The sequence below is a fragment of the Pinus tabuliformis genome, chromosome 1_1, assembly GCF_031772625.1.
Source record: "Pinus tabuliformis cultivar Carrire ecotype Pingquan chromosome 1_1, CPIR1, whole genome shotgun sequence".
NCBI lineage: Eukaryota > Viridiplantae > Streptophyta > Pinopsida > Pinales > Pinaceae > Pinus > Pinus tabuliformis.
Window position 1 is genome coordinate 912,262,265 of NC_142297.1, and position 15,887 is coordinate 912,278,151.

Sequence of the window (15,887 nt, forward strand, 5' to 3'; positions counted from 1 at the left end):
TGTACTGCAATACCTTGAGGATCATTATCATTATCGGTGATTTCTCTTGTATCTGTTAACATCTTACATCATTGGCTGGTAATCAGATGGTGTCTTACCATGTTTGACTTCAGATCACATATTCACATGGTTAGACTCGTACTTGAGCGAACGATTGAACGAGATAGAAGACCCCGGATCTAGTTTCATCCATCCAGGCTATGATTTCAGGAGTACTAAATCATATGTATAATGGCTTTACATTGATAGTCATTCCAATCATGGGTATATATCTATAGACAACTGTTTATGTACATGTAATGGAAGTTTAAAAGCTGAGCATGGGTATGCCTTCCCTCAACAATTCATGTGAAAATAAAAAATCATGATATATGTGTTGTAATTGGTGCAGGTTGTTGGGTAAAATTAATTGCTTAATAAATAAATAAATAAAACAACTAATCACCTAGACATTAATTATCAACTCGAGGAACGCTTTTTTATTTCAAGGCAATCAGCAAAATATATGAATAACAATACCAACAACTAACATTGGTTCTATATGATTGTATTCTATACTATCAAGCTCATTCAACAAGAAACAAAATGTAAGCCTTGAATAATGAAACTAAAATTAAAAAGAAGAAAGTAAATGACAGGAAAAGCAATTATGCTAATCACAAAACTTGAATCATTGCTGGATTAAATCATACATCGCTGAATTGGAAATTTAAGTTGTTGCACTCAACATAATTCAAATTCTAATCTAGAGCAACAAATCAAATAAAATCTACAAGTTGTAGGAAACAAAAAATCTGAAAAATACAGCAAACAACAAATTAGTTACAAGAAAGGAAATATAATTTAAGGAATGACAATTGAAATTCAAATTAAAAAACACACAACTAAACTACTGTAGAAGTTCAAGGCAGCACTTCGTCCAAGGTAGTGGGTCCAACTGCCCAAGACTCAGTTCCGCCTTGAGAAGTAATTCAGATCAGATTACAAATAACAGATGTAGAACTCAATGGATAACTTCCTTCATTAAAACATATGAGAGAAATAATTATAGCATAATGAAGCTCTTAGTTTTTCCTCAAATTCAACAATTGTTCATCCACTCATCTCTTATCTCTTATCTATTCTCCTACATCCTATCTAAGAATTGTCCATCTCCTATCTGCTAATTATCTCTCATTATCTCCACTATTATCCTCTAGTTCTCTAATTCTCCCCTCTTCCTCTTTGATCTCCGTTTTCATTTAAATATACAAAGAGCAGAAGGAAGTTACAACAAAGTTGATTACAAACTGATTTCCATTACAAATTTGGATTGTACAAAACAAATTGATCAGCAAGATCATATCTAAAAGATCTTTCCATCAACATTCAGCAAGAACAAGTCGAATTTGGTATTGCAATTGGAAGAATTTGGAAAATGGCTACAACAACAAATATCAAAAAATCGTCTTCTAAGAAACTTCCTTTCTCTTAATACAAACCGAATTTTGGAAAATGGCTCATAACAAAACTAATTCGGTCTGTTTTGGACAAAACCTATGTTTCAGATTTTCTAGATTCTCCTTCATTTGTCTGAAACATCCAATGCAAAACTGTCACTTCTTATTCCAACGAATTTATGAGTTGGAATATTTAATTGTGAGTTGGAGATCAAATTTGCAATCTGGAAAAGACCTTGGAGGCTAAAATCATGAGTGATGTTACAACAAATCCATTAGTAAACCGTCATTGGTAAAATCATGCATAATAATCATCAATTTATTGAAAATAAAGGAGAAAAATAGTATTTATCCATAGAGCATAAATAATTATAAAATGGAATTATATGATAAATTATGATAAATGACTTGATAAAGAATGGTAGAAATGGGTGAAATAGGCATCAAAAAGTAATAATAATAATGACAAATTAGTGGCCCAACATACCCCCAAACTCAATATGTTGCATGTCCTCATGCAACCCCAAAGCCTTTGTATTAACCAAGCTATAAAAAATATTCATCCCAAGTCATGAAAGTGATGGAACAAATGAGTTCTTCCTCAAATAATGAATATTCAATTTTAGCAATGTTGATGAAGGCGTAACAATTTTCACATTGACTTTCAACCATATGTATATGAAGTTGCAGCAAAATATGATATAAGTAATGACAAACTTCATTAACCATTTTCTCAAAAACTACAAACTAGATTTTGTTAAAATTTGGCAAGAATATTTCTACTATATTAATACTTCTCTAATCCAAAAATCATATCGTTTTGATGCATGGAGCATGAGATATAAGCAAAATGGTTGTAGGTGATAGTGCATGATTTCTGAAATTTTACAAACTAATTTAACTTGAAATTTTCTGGGTTTGTGTATTTTAATGATACCTCTTTTCTGTCCAAAAATCACAAGAATTCAGTTCATAGTTTTAAAGGTATGCACAAATCAATTTCTGCACTGTATAAAAATGAAATTGTATGCCTTAAATGAGAAAGAAAGTAGAAAACATCCATCATGTGTAGCAATTCCTCCCCCAAACTAGAGAATTAGCATGCCCTCATGCAATACTAGAAAACAAATTGAGGTGGTTGCTACAATTGTGGTTGAAATCTATGCTTGGTGTAAAACAACATGGAATAAGAGAGGTGTTGAGAATGAATAAGGAGATCGATGGATGATGGCATGATCATAATAAATAAATGAATGAAAGTAACACTCCCCCAAACTGAAATCTTCTATGTCTCTGAAAAATGGGAAGTGGTAAAGATGTGGAATGAATGATGATAAATAATGCTTAATGGATTTTCATGAAATTCTCTTAAACTTTTAATAAATCAAAAACTTATGCTATTTTACCTCAAGTTTTACCTCCAGAAAAATGTGGAATGACATGTATGGATTGCTATTTGTTGAAGCTGATGTAGGCTGAGATGATGCTGAAACTGATGCAAAAAATGGAAGCCATGCAAGCACATCCTGTCTGCGAGTTTCTCGAGCCTTTTCTATTAGTTGCAATAGTGTGGATTCGCTGTGAATAGATTTCCCCCCATACTTCCTGTTCTCCTGTAAACAATTCACTACTTTGTATGAAATTTTCTTGAATCCACAGTTTTAGTTTTGAACAGCAACAGATAAGCCGCATACAAAAATTTCAATCAGAAAAAAAACTTTGTATAAATGTAATAATAATATTTCTTCAAATCAACAAGTTAGGGCGGAGTTTGGTAATTATTACACATGCTATTCCATAATGCATATCTTCCCCCCTCAAATTAGAAAAGGGTGTCCATGCATAATTCATAGGAAAAAGGGAAAGGACGTTGAGGATTCATAAATGCAGTTGACCAATCAAATAAAAGCAGCATAAAATACGACAAAGGCAATCAAAGCATTACACATCAAAATATTTGAAATGCCCAAAAAAGAATAAAACAGATATTAGATCATTATGTAAATAGATATTTACCTTAGGTGGAAAAGTGACAAACGCATGACTGGTGATAAATGTTAATGATTGGTGGTAGAGTGATTGGACAATAATGATATAATGTGTATAAAGATATAGTTTACCATGCATGTTGGCTAATTGAATTAGAAATTTTGTTCAAATGGTAAATTCTCCTTTAGAAATGAATCCATAGGGGGTAATAGGATAGAGAGTATTTGGCAATGTAACATATTACTTCAATACCACAAGTAGAGGCACTGCTGCCAGTAGGCATTCACAGCCTCGATAGGGTTGCTTTTAACCATAAAAATGAGCCAGAGTCCTCCATTTAGTATTTAGATGGTTTTTTGTTTTTTATTGCTATAAAGAGACCACTATGCTAGCATGGTAACCAAATAACCATAGTGCCATTCACTATAATATAACAAAGTGATCAGGTTGGCTCGTGATGAGACCCACTGTCCTTCTGACAGCTTTAACTATCAAGAAGATCATTGCCTTGGTGTGGTGGCCATAATAAAATGTCACCTGTTACACCCTTATGATCATGGTAAGCTAACTCATGATGAGACCCCCTATCCTCTTTAAGACAATGTTTGTACAATTTTCATATTTTTATATTTTAATGCTTTTATTGTAAAGGGAGGGAGGCTCATTTACTCCTTAAGAGTCAGGGATGGCGTAAGAAGTAAAAAAATGCTAATGAAAGTTATGCTTTTCCCCCCATATCATCATATCAAAGGGATTTATCCTTTTGAAAGTGTAAAAGATAAACTAGCATGGTATTAGAATAATAAATCATTTTATGATGTGTCCAAAGAGAAGATATTCAATCAGTCATTATATAGGTGCACCATGTCAGCTTCAGAATAAATATGACCATCAAAAGGTTTTATAAGTCATAATGGTATTAATATTACTATTTTTCTTTATCTTAGGCACAAATCCAACCAAATGGTTTTTTTATTCAAAACATAAAAGAGAAAGAAAAATGACAAAATGACTAGCGATGAAATAGTAAAGAGAAATCATAGTTATTCCTACAAAAATGCAAAAAGTGTTGTTCAATTGATTGAACAACAATCGTTCAAATGATTGAATAGAAAAATCGAAAAGAAAAACATGCAAATGTGTTTTACAATTGATTGAACAACAATTGTTCGATTGTTTGAACAACAAAAGTAAAAAAACCAAAAGTGTTGTCCAATCAATTGAACAGAAATCGTTCAATCGTCTGAACAACAAAAATAAAACATGCAAAATTGTTGTTCAATTGATTGAACAACGATCGTTCAATCATTTGAAGATAAAAAATAAAACACACAAAAGTGTTATTCAATTGATTGAACAACAATCGTTCCATCATTTGAACAGCAAAAATAAAACATACAAAAGTGTTGTTCAATCGATTGAACAACAATTGCTCAATCATTTGAACAACAAAAATAAAACATGCAAAAGTGTTGTTCAATCGATTGAACAACAATTGTTCAATCGTTTGAACAATAAAAATAAAACACGTGAAAGTGTTGTTCAATCGTTTGAACAACAAAAATAAAACATGCAAAAGTGTTGTTCAATCAGTTGAACAACAATCGTTCAATCATTTGAAAAACAAAAATAAAACACGCAAAAGTATTGTTCAATCGATTGAACAACAATCGTTCAATCGTTTGTACAGCAAATATAAAACACACAAAAGTGTTGTTCAATCGATTGAACAACAATCGTTTAATCATTTAAAAAGTAAAAATAAAATAAACAAAAGTGTTGTTCAATCAATTGAACAACAATCGTTCAATTGTTTGAACAACAAAAATAAAATACACAAAAGTGTTGTTCAATCGATTGAACAACAATCGTTCAATCGTTTGAATAACAAAAACAAAACACGCAAAAGTGTTGCTCAACCGATTTAACAACAATCATTCAATCATTTGAACAGCAAAAATAAAACACACAAAAATTCTCTTCAATCAATTGAACAACAATCATTCAATCATTTGAACAACAAAAATAAAACACGCAAAAGTGTTGTTCAATTGATTGAACAATAATCGTTCAATCATTTGAATAGCAAAAGTAAAACACGCAAAAGTGTTGTTCAATCGATTGAACAACAATTGTTCAATCATTTGAACAACAAAAATAAAGCACGCAAAAGTGTTGTTCAATCGATTGAACAAGAATCGTTCAATCATTTGAACAACAAAAATAAAACACGAAAAAGTGTTGTTCAATCGACTGAACAACAATCGTTCAATCATTTGAACAACAAAAATAAAACATGCAAAAGTGATATTTAATTGATTGAACAACAATCGTTCAATCATTTGAACAACAAAAATAAAACACACAAAAGTGTTGTTCAATCGATTGAACATCAATCGTTCAATCATTTGAACAGCAAAAAAAAACACGCGAAAGTGTTGTTCAATCGATTGAACAACAATTGTTCAATCGTTTGAACAATGAAAATAAGACACACAAAAGTGTTGTTCAATCGCCAATGGAGTGGAAACTACAACTTTGAAGGAAGCAACACCTGAAACACAAAAACATAAGAGAAATCAGAAAAGAAACAACACTTTATTTAAAAACAGTAAATAAATAAATAAATTAAGTTACAACAACTATGATGTTATTTCCTAAGGGAATATCAATTTGTCAATAGAAAAAAATGATCTCTTGGAAAAATGTTTTGGCAGTAGTGACATGAATCTTCAAATGGAAATCAATTCTACATTTCTTCTATTATGAATCCATTAGGTAATGAATTGGATGAAATGCCCTTGTTTCATTATAATTTATTTCAAGAATTACTCATTCATAAATTGACCTTCTTTATTCTCCTAGGACCTGCGAAAAAACGAGTGTCTACCTACAATAAAACATTAAATCATGGAGAAAGAGAGGTGATAAGGCTCCCCTAATCCAAGAATTATACAAAAAAAATAACAAGTAGTTACTCTGTAAAACAAATCCATGGAAAAAATAACAAAGTAAAATTAGTTTATTACCTGCAGGAGAGTGGTGGCTAGTCATGCTAACCTGCAATGTTTTAATCATAACTTATTCGTTTTTCGTCCAATTTGGTGAATGCAAAGCCAAATGAAAGTAATTTCAGAGATATATCTCTAATAGAAGAATGTTTATAAAATTTCATGAGATGATTTGTCAAATGTACTTAGGACGACCTTCATAACAGAGTCATTTTCGATTTTCCAGCTTAGACCAACAGTTGATATTTTAAGAATAACTTCTTCGTTTGATGACGGATTTAGCTTATTCAAATTGGAAATGAATTTATACTCATTTATTTATCTCCAGTAGAAACAGGTTTGGAAGACAAAAAGAATTGATAGGTCAATTACTTTAATGAACAGCTGGAAAAACAGAGTTTTAAGAGTGTTGATTTATGATAGACAGTTAGTATTTGGGTCATAACTTTCTCATACGATATCAAAATGGAGTGATTCAAATTTCCTTGTAAACTATATTCATAGAGGAATATACAATGGTAATATATTTTAAAAATATAGTCATTTAGGCCTCCAAAAATGGACCGTCTGAACTCTATTCCTGAGCTGCCTACTAGACACCCGGTCAATGTTTTGGTTATAACTTCTTCATTTCAAATCAAAATGGAGTGATTAGAATTGGGTTGGAAATTATACATAAATGGATACTTAGGATAGAAACAGGTTTTAAAAATATTCCCTTTTGGTCCCTCAAAACATGACTGTCCCAACTGTGTTTTCAGAACTTTCATCAAGCCCGCGAGCCAAAAAATATGATATTCAAGCAATTTTTCCATATTGGTGATAAAAATGAATATGAGTGTTTGTAGAACTGTTATTTTCATTATAATGCATCTACATACACAAATAAATTAAAACATTTATCACCAATGTTGATTTCCACAATGTGTTGCAACAAAAACAATTATTTTTACATAATAATAAAAATGTATTTATTTATGTCCTTATTTATTTATTTTCTACACTAACCTACTCTTCTTTGAAAATTGAATATGCTTATGTATAAGATTACTTCCAGTGGAGCCATTTTTGAAATAAGGCCTCAAGTATGTATATACCCAAATTTGAAAAATGCATGCTAATAAATAGTAGGGTATGAGAAGCCAACTTCCCTTGAAAATATGGTGTCAAAAATTATTGAAGTATGGAGTGAGGTTGCAAAAAAATGATGGAGTGAAACCAATCTTCAATATATCATTTACTTTCATAATTTCCCATAACCGTCATATCATGAAGTTCTTTAGTTTTTAAAATGTCTTGTTGATGCACGCTAGAAGAAACCTCATTTTCTTTCATAACTTCTACAATTTTTGGATTTGAAACATTCCCAATCTCAATATAAGTTTTCTGCAATGGTGCATGTGAGATAGAATGGGTGGGAAGGGTAGGTAAATTTTTCAGTTCAACACTGTAAGCATGTTGTACTGGTTTATTATGGTGAGGGTGTGGAATTAGTTGACCAGAAAATTTTGGAGGGCATGGAGAATTTTAATGATGTAGTTGATTGGGTTGTGTGGATGGTTTTGATAGACAAGAAAGATATTATGGAAGAGCTGGTTAAGAATATGGATGATGTGTTTGTGCTACAAGATGAGGGAGAGTAGTCATGAAATCATAAGATGAACCATGTTGAACTTGTAGAAAAGATTGGTGGGGGTTATATTGAGATTGACATGACTGCCCTAACACATGAGTATTCCATAATGGATTACAAAACTAAGAAAATGGAGAGGAAGTGTTTTGAACCATACATGTAGGCCACCATTTCCATGGTTTTGACCTTGTTACGGCTTCCCCATCTCTTTGATATGCTACTTCCATCCTAGATAAGGAAGAGTGACTATCTATGGGATGCTCCTTTTGGCAATGAGAGAAAAACACTTCTTAAATTTCTTGATTTTTCTGAACTTACAAAACATCCAAATGTGAATTTAGAGAGCTAATAAAATCATATTTAAAATTTTCAAATAAAACATTGATTTCAGCTCTTATGTCTCCTATTCTTGTAGTAGATTTGGAAAAGAAAGAAGAAACTTCTCTAAAATTCTTACCAGCCTTGGAGATTCCTCTTGAATACCTTATGCAAAATTTACAAACATCATCACATGTTAACTGAAAAACATTGCCTTTTACCATTAGATTTAAGATTTCTTAAAATTCATCTTTGATTCCTTTAAGAATGAGTGTTTTTAAAATCTATTTTTTCAAATTCTTATGCTTTGATTTTTGAAGGTTGTAATGAAATTGCTCTACATAGTCCTCCAAGCTTTCATCTTCCCCTTGTATCATATTAAAAATATCTTCACTAGCCTTGCAATAGTCTTGCTACTTCTTCAAGAATACGTTCTTCATGTCCTCCCATATTTGGATGCATTTCCCACCAAGGCTCATGAACCATCGGAGAGCTACTCCTTTTAGAGTAAGAGGAAACACTTTCAATCTTTGATCATTAGTACAATAATCATATCCTCTACAAAGTACTTCAAACTCAAATAAAAATGTATCTGGGTCTTCATTTGCCAAACCATGAAAATTTGGTAGAGCAGATGGGGGAATGGTGTGCATTTGTGTCACTCCTAGATCTCTGATAGGGAATTCAAAAGTAGCAATGTGAGCCATTTCTTACCATAATAGAAGAAGTTCTTCATGTGCTACTTTGGGGATCCTCCTTCAAATGTTCCTGTCAATTGGTTAGTGAAATGGGTGGTGCTTACATCACCATTTGAGTGGAATTATGAGATTTTTACCTTCCATCTTCAATATTCAGCTCTCACGAAGTCAGGTATGCATCTACAACCAGATATTAGTGTGGTGGTGAAATTTGACTGTCTCCCATACAATGGTGCCAAAATGTTGGGTAAAATTAAATGCTTAATAAATAAATAAATAAAACAACTAATCACCTAGACATTAATTATCAACCCAAGGAGCATCATTTTATTTCAAGGCAATCGGCAAAATATATGCATAACAATACCAACAACTAACACTGGTTCTATATGATTGTATTCTATCTTATCAAACTCATTCAACAAGAAACAAAATGTAAGACTTGAATAATAAAACTAAAATTAAAAAGAAGTAAATGACAGGAAAAACAATTATGATAATCACACAATGTGAATCATTGCTAGATTAAATCACACCTCGCTGAATTGGAAATTTAAGTTGTTGCACTCAACAGAATTCAAATTCTAATCTAGAGCAACAAATCAAATGAAATCTACAAGTTGCAAGAAACAACAAATATGAAAAATGCAGCAAACAACAAATTAGTTAAAAGAAAGGAAACCTACTTTAAGGAATGACAATTGAAATTCAAATAAACAAAAAACACAAATAAAATACTATAGATATTCAAGGCAGCACCTCGGCCAAGGTAGTGGGCCTAACTGCCCAAGACTCAGTTCCGCCTTCAGAAGTAGCTCAAATCAAATTACAAATAATGGATGTGGAGCTCAATGGATAACTTTCTTCATTAAAACATATGAGAGAAATAATTAAAAAATAACGAAGCTCTTAGTTTTTCCTCAAATTCAACAATTGTTTATTCTCTCATCTCTCATCTCTTATCTATTCTCCTACATCCTATCTAAGAATTGTCCATCTCCTCTCTGCTAATTATCTCTCATTATCTCCTCTATTATCCTCTAGTTCTCTAATTCTCCCTTCTTCCTCTTTGATCTCTGTTTTCATTTAAATATATAGAGAACAGAGGGAAGTTACAACAAAGTTGATTACAAACTAATTTCCATTACAAATTTTGATTGTACAAAACAAATTGATCAGCAAGATCATATATGGAAGATCTTTCCATCAACATTCAACATGAACAAGTCAAATTTGGTATTGCAATTGGAATAATTTGAAAAATAACTACAACAATAAATCTGAGAAAACTGTCTTTGAAGAACCTTCTGTTTCTCTTAATACTAACCGAATTTTGGAAAACGGCTTATAAAAAACTAATTCGGTCTGCTCTGGACAAAACTCATGTTTTGGATTTTCTAGATTCTCCTTCATTTGTCTGAAACGTCCAATGCAAAACTGTCACTCCTTATTCCAACGAATTTCTGAGTTGGAATATTTAATTGTGAGTTGGAGATCAAATTTGCAATTTGAAAAAGATCTTGGAGGATAAAATCATGAGTGATGTTACAACAAATCCATTAGTAAACCATCATTGGTAAAAGCATGCATAATAATCATCAATTTATTAAAAATAAAGGAGAAAAATAGTATTTATCCATAAGATCATAAATAATTATAAAATGGAATTATATGATAAATTATGATAAATAACGTGATAAAGAATGGTAGAAATGGGTGAAATAAGTGTAAAAAAGTGATAATAATAATGACTAATTAGTGGCCCAACATAGGTCACCTTCCAATTTGATACCTCCTCATCACATCGTAAAGCATTTCATTCGGCATTGGCATTTTTCCGACTTCCTGCTTTAGGGGGAAACTGTTACAGATCCATTTGGGCACATCAATCCCATCATCCAGATCAATGTTTTAGGGCTCATCAAACCCTAATTTTAGTTGCTACATGCCCCAAAAAAGTCACCCCTTTGAATGCCTCCTTCCGAGACAGTTTCGTGACTTGAAGACATCTAGAAATGATTTCTAGAGGGACAAGCACAGGTAGGCCCATGTAAGGGTGTACTATAGAGCAGTTAAGTCCATGCCAGGGTGCTCCATAGAGCACTTAGGCTTCCTTTCACCTGTGCTAGGCGAGTTTGAGTGAAATTCACATAGGGTTTGGGGAATATTCTTATCTTTTGGAGTCATCTAGAAGGTTCCCTCACTTATCAACTCCTATGAGCTCGAAAATGGATGAGGAGTGAGTTAAGATGCATCCTATCCTCTCATCCCTTCCTCCATGGAATTAATTCTAAGTATGGAAGGCCATTCAATTCCACCATTTATGACAAAACCTCCTTCATCTCCCTATAAATTGACCACTCATCTAAGTGATCAGGGGCTAGATTATGTTGAATTGTAAGGAGATACCATTGATATGAGAATTGGCTTTGAAGCAAGGATTGTAATGCTCCAAGTTTTTCATGTGATGTGGATGGGATCCAAGATGGAGGAATGACTTTGAATCAGACACAATGGTTGTAATTCCTTCTTATATTTAATAAAGTGTTTGAACCTTTCTCCCATGTGTTTTTGTTGTTTTATAAAGCTTATATGTGTGAAATGTATCTGATTCCATCCACTTATATTCAATAGATCCTTTTTTTGTTTGATTCTTTGTTTTTAGTTGTGTTTACAGGTACTTATCAAGTGTATTAAGTACAGGAAGGAGTGACAGGATCGATACAAAGGAGACAAGAGGAAAGCGGAACTACAAATAGGTCTTCTCATCTTCTCATCTTATCTATTGCTTATAGGGAAAGACTAAAATACTTTAAACTATTGTTCTAGATATGGCTACTTATCTAGGGAATTAGTATTTATTAGTAGCTACCAAATTCTCTGAAACACACTCCCTCTCACTTGAGACATGCATTCTTATCAAGTCCGAGCTTGTCCCTGAATTATATATATAGACTTCACCATGGGACGAAGGCTTTGCCAACAATCTATTGTACTGAAGAGTAATACTGAAGCCACTCTACTTCTTTCTGTACCATTTCTTGGGACTTGATCTCATAGTGCTTCGACCTGTCATTGTGGTCGTCATCTACACCTGATCAAGATAGTCCTGCAAGCAACATCCTAAGCCATATTTCTTCTCAACTTTCCAATCTAGTTGTACTATACTTGGCCTCTGTAATACTAAGTGTGATGGGTGTCTGCGTCCTGTTCATTCAAGAACTCATAACAAAGCTTGAACTGAAGCAATATCATGATGAACTCTTTTGTATTCTACACTCTCTATCCAATCTAAATCTGTGAATCGCTACAGCTATAACTCATTATTTGATAGATATCTCAAACCATAACTTATTATTCCATGATAAATTGTGCCATGCTTGTACTCTAACACATTGAGAAACATACCTTACCGCAAACTTAAACTGGTATTCTTCCCTTACTAGATTCATTACCACAACTGCTTTTCTTGTTACCCTAACTGGGTGCTCCCTCTCACACTGAAACATATAATTTTGTGGTAATTTTGGTTGCTTCCTTAGCCTGATAGACCATCATCTCGAATTCATAGGTTAACCCCATATTTAGCTAAAACAAGTGTTCATGACTACTCTCTTTGTAAGTAAATATATAGTTTCTCCCTATGACACACGAGTCTTTCTACTTTTGTTAGTGCCAAATCATATAATAATAAGATCAACCAAGACTCATAAGATATTCATCAATCGAATAATATCAAGCCCAACATGTATGCTTGTGATTGTACAAGGCCTTCTTCAATCATGAGACTTCTTCTCATGTACCTTAAATCCTTGAGGTATCTCTATGTACTCTTCTTCCTCTTCAATTATTCCATTGAGAAAAAATATCTTTCCATCCACTTGATGTAATTTCAAAGAAATTATAATAGTTCTAATAGAAGTGTACCTCATAGCTAGAGAAAACATCTTGTCATGATCCTCTCCCTCTTTCTGGGAGAACCTTCTATTCTTAACTCTCACTTTGTACTTGTCTATACTGTCAATTGTTGCATGCTAGACCATTGAATTCTCTTCAGCATAATCAAGATATACTTCAAACTTGTTTATCTTCCTGCTCCCTCTTAGCTCAAGTCTCATATAATATATCTCAAAAGAAATCATGATTTTGGGAAAGTCCTCTTGCTTCGCTTCATTCTTCCACTTCTTCCATTTTCTTTCCAGAGCATTGAAAATTTTTACTATGTACCTGAAATCCTCACTAGGAGGCCATGGAAGAGCAATTACAACCAAGCAAAGGATAGAAATAAAAGAGTCTAACTAATAGTAAAACAATAATAATCAAGGAAGAGAGATATAAGATACTTATCTTTTTATGATTATAGGAAATGTGAAGTCCCTCTTGATCTTAGCCTCCTTACATCCATCTTGCAACTTTAACATCCTTTCTCTCATCATAAACATAATGTGATTTCTTTATTGTATGATCTAGGGTTTCTTCCATTCAACATAAAAATATAGTTAGGGTTCTGTATCCAAACCCTAGGTCTTCATTATCCTTCAAAATTAATCTAAAATTTACAAACCCTAGTTTTATAATACTCATTTTTTACACTCTTTGCAAGTCCAACAAACTTTGCAATATCCAAATGTCCAAAACTATAGAGTCCTCATGTTGGTCATTATACTTTCACATATATGTATTATTAGGTAAACATCAACCTTTATCATAGTAGAAATAATAAGGGTACATAAAGTCATACAAGTAACACATCTTTCTTGAGAGGACTTCTTCTTCAATCTTGAAGAGGAACTTGACTTCTTTTTCATTGTAAGCTTAGAAGATTCACACACCATTCAGTAGTACTTGAAACATTAAGAGTTTATTCTAGACTTTTGGTAATCGTAGCAACACTAGCAACAAATTATCTTTCCATATTAAAATGTTCAATAACACATTATCTTCATTCCTTCTTTATTCTTTCAAATCAAGTAACTCAACCTCCATTAGCTCTTGATAATCAAGTAACAAGGGTTTCAAGAGATTTACTTCAGATTTTATAACCAAGCTTATTGCAAATGAACTTTTGAGATTAGATTACCATACTTCTATGTCATATTGCAAATCATCTTCTGAACACTTGACAAAATATTTCAAGAACCTTTATATGGTTATAAAATATGAAAATTAAATTTGCTTGCATATCAAAGAAACTATCTTACTAATTTCAAGTCACATAAATCTTCAAGAAGCCTAAATATTTCTAGTTTATTCGATCAATTTCTCTTAGTTGAGTTTTCAAGGCTTATCAAGATGACTTTTAACATCATTTTTCACTAATACTAGTGATTAAGGTTCTTTCAAATATTCTTTCATATCTTTTGTAAGGAAATAGTCCAAACAATTTTGATGCAATCCTTTAGCCTAACTCAAGAATGAGCTATAATTTTGTTTGATGAAAATGTCTTGCACAATCTTTAAAACTTTTTTCTTCAAGGCATACTAAAATAATTTACTTTAATAATATTCAAACACTCTAATTTGGGTCCCCATTTACAGAGTTAGGTTATATGTCATTCAAAGAAAAACTTTTATACATACCTCACATATTAAGGATTCAAAGAAGCAAGAAACCTTGGACTTAGAAACCTTCTTTCATGCTTATTGGCCTTCAAGTTTCAATGCAATACCTTCTAGAGCTATGAATTACCTTTTCGATCCAAGTAGTTGGAATGGAATTTGTTGATCTTGCCTAAATATTTTTCCTAATTATAATATGGTACAACTCCATTAAAACTAAGATCACCAGGAGAGATATACTTGATCTGATGCATGGTTTCCAAGACAATATTATCTCGGTCCTTTGAATTGACACAAGCTCAGACCCTTAAGAGTTTAAGGGACTCAACCTTTTGAGATAGAGTAGTCTTAAATTCTGGAAATGACACAATCTAACAACCTTAGCTTCCTTAGCATCATTGTAACAACATTTTTCATTTCTTATTCCAAGACCTTGCATATGGGGCTTCTTGGTGATTGAGAATGTTTTATATTTCAAACTTCCTAAGATTCCATTGCTTTATATATTTAGGCTTATATTTTTTATACTCTCATGATTTCATCAATATGTTTCATCACACGTTATTGTTTAAATAAGTGACCTGGTTATACCATAAAAAATAAGCCAAAACAAATCAACTAATTCATTTTTTATTTTCTAAGTTCCTCTATGAGACCTTCCATCATTAGTCTTGAGTTCTTTGATCTTCTTGTAACAAGAATAACAAAACCTCTACCTTTTAAAACAATTTTTTGAGATTTATTTGTTAACTTATTGAGGCTCTTAGACCTCTGTAACTCTCTAAGGTAACTTCGACCCAAGGTTTTGAGCTTCGGACTTATGCAATATAATTTGAGGCCTTCTTAGCCTACTGAAACAAACTAAATTTACTTAAGACTTTGATCTTCTCCCAAGTATGTTTTAACCTTCTCTTAGAGGCTTAAGGATGGATCACGATCCTTTCTTATATGAATCTTAGTACAAGATGAAACTTCAACCTACCTGTAACACGATAGAGGCATATGATTTAAAATTTCTTCATAATCTTGACCAAGGTTACATACACATCTTTGGAATAGATTTGTTGGACTAGGACTCTTTTTCTCAACATATTTTATTGCAGAAAAGAGTGAATATTTTCTTGAGTCAAGAAGGCATATATTTACTTTTGTTTGTGATGTTCTTCTTGACTTCTAGGGTTAGATATATTGAAGGCTACTTTCCTACCATATATTTGATACCATATTGATTTTTCATAGG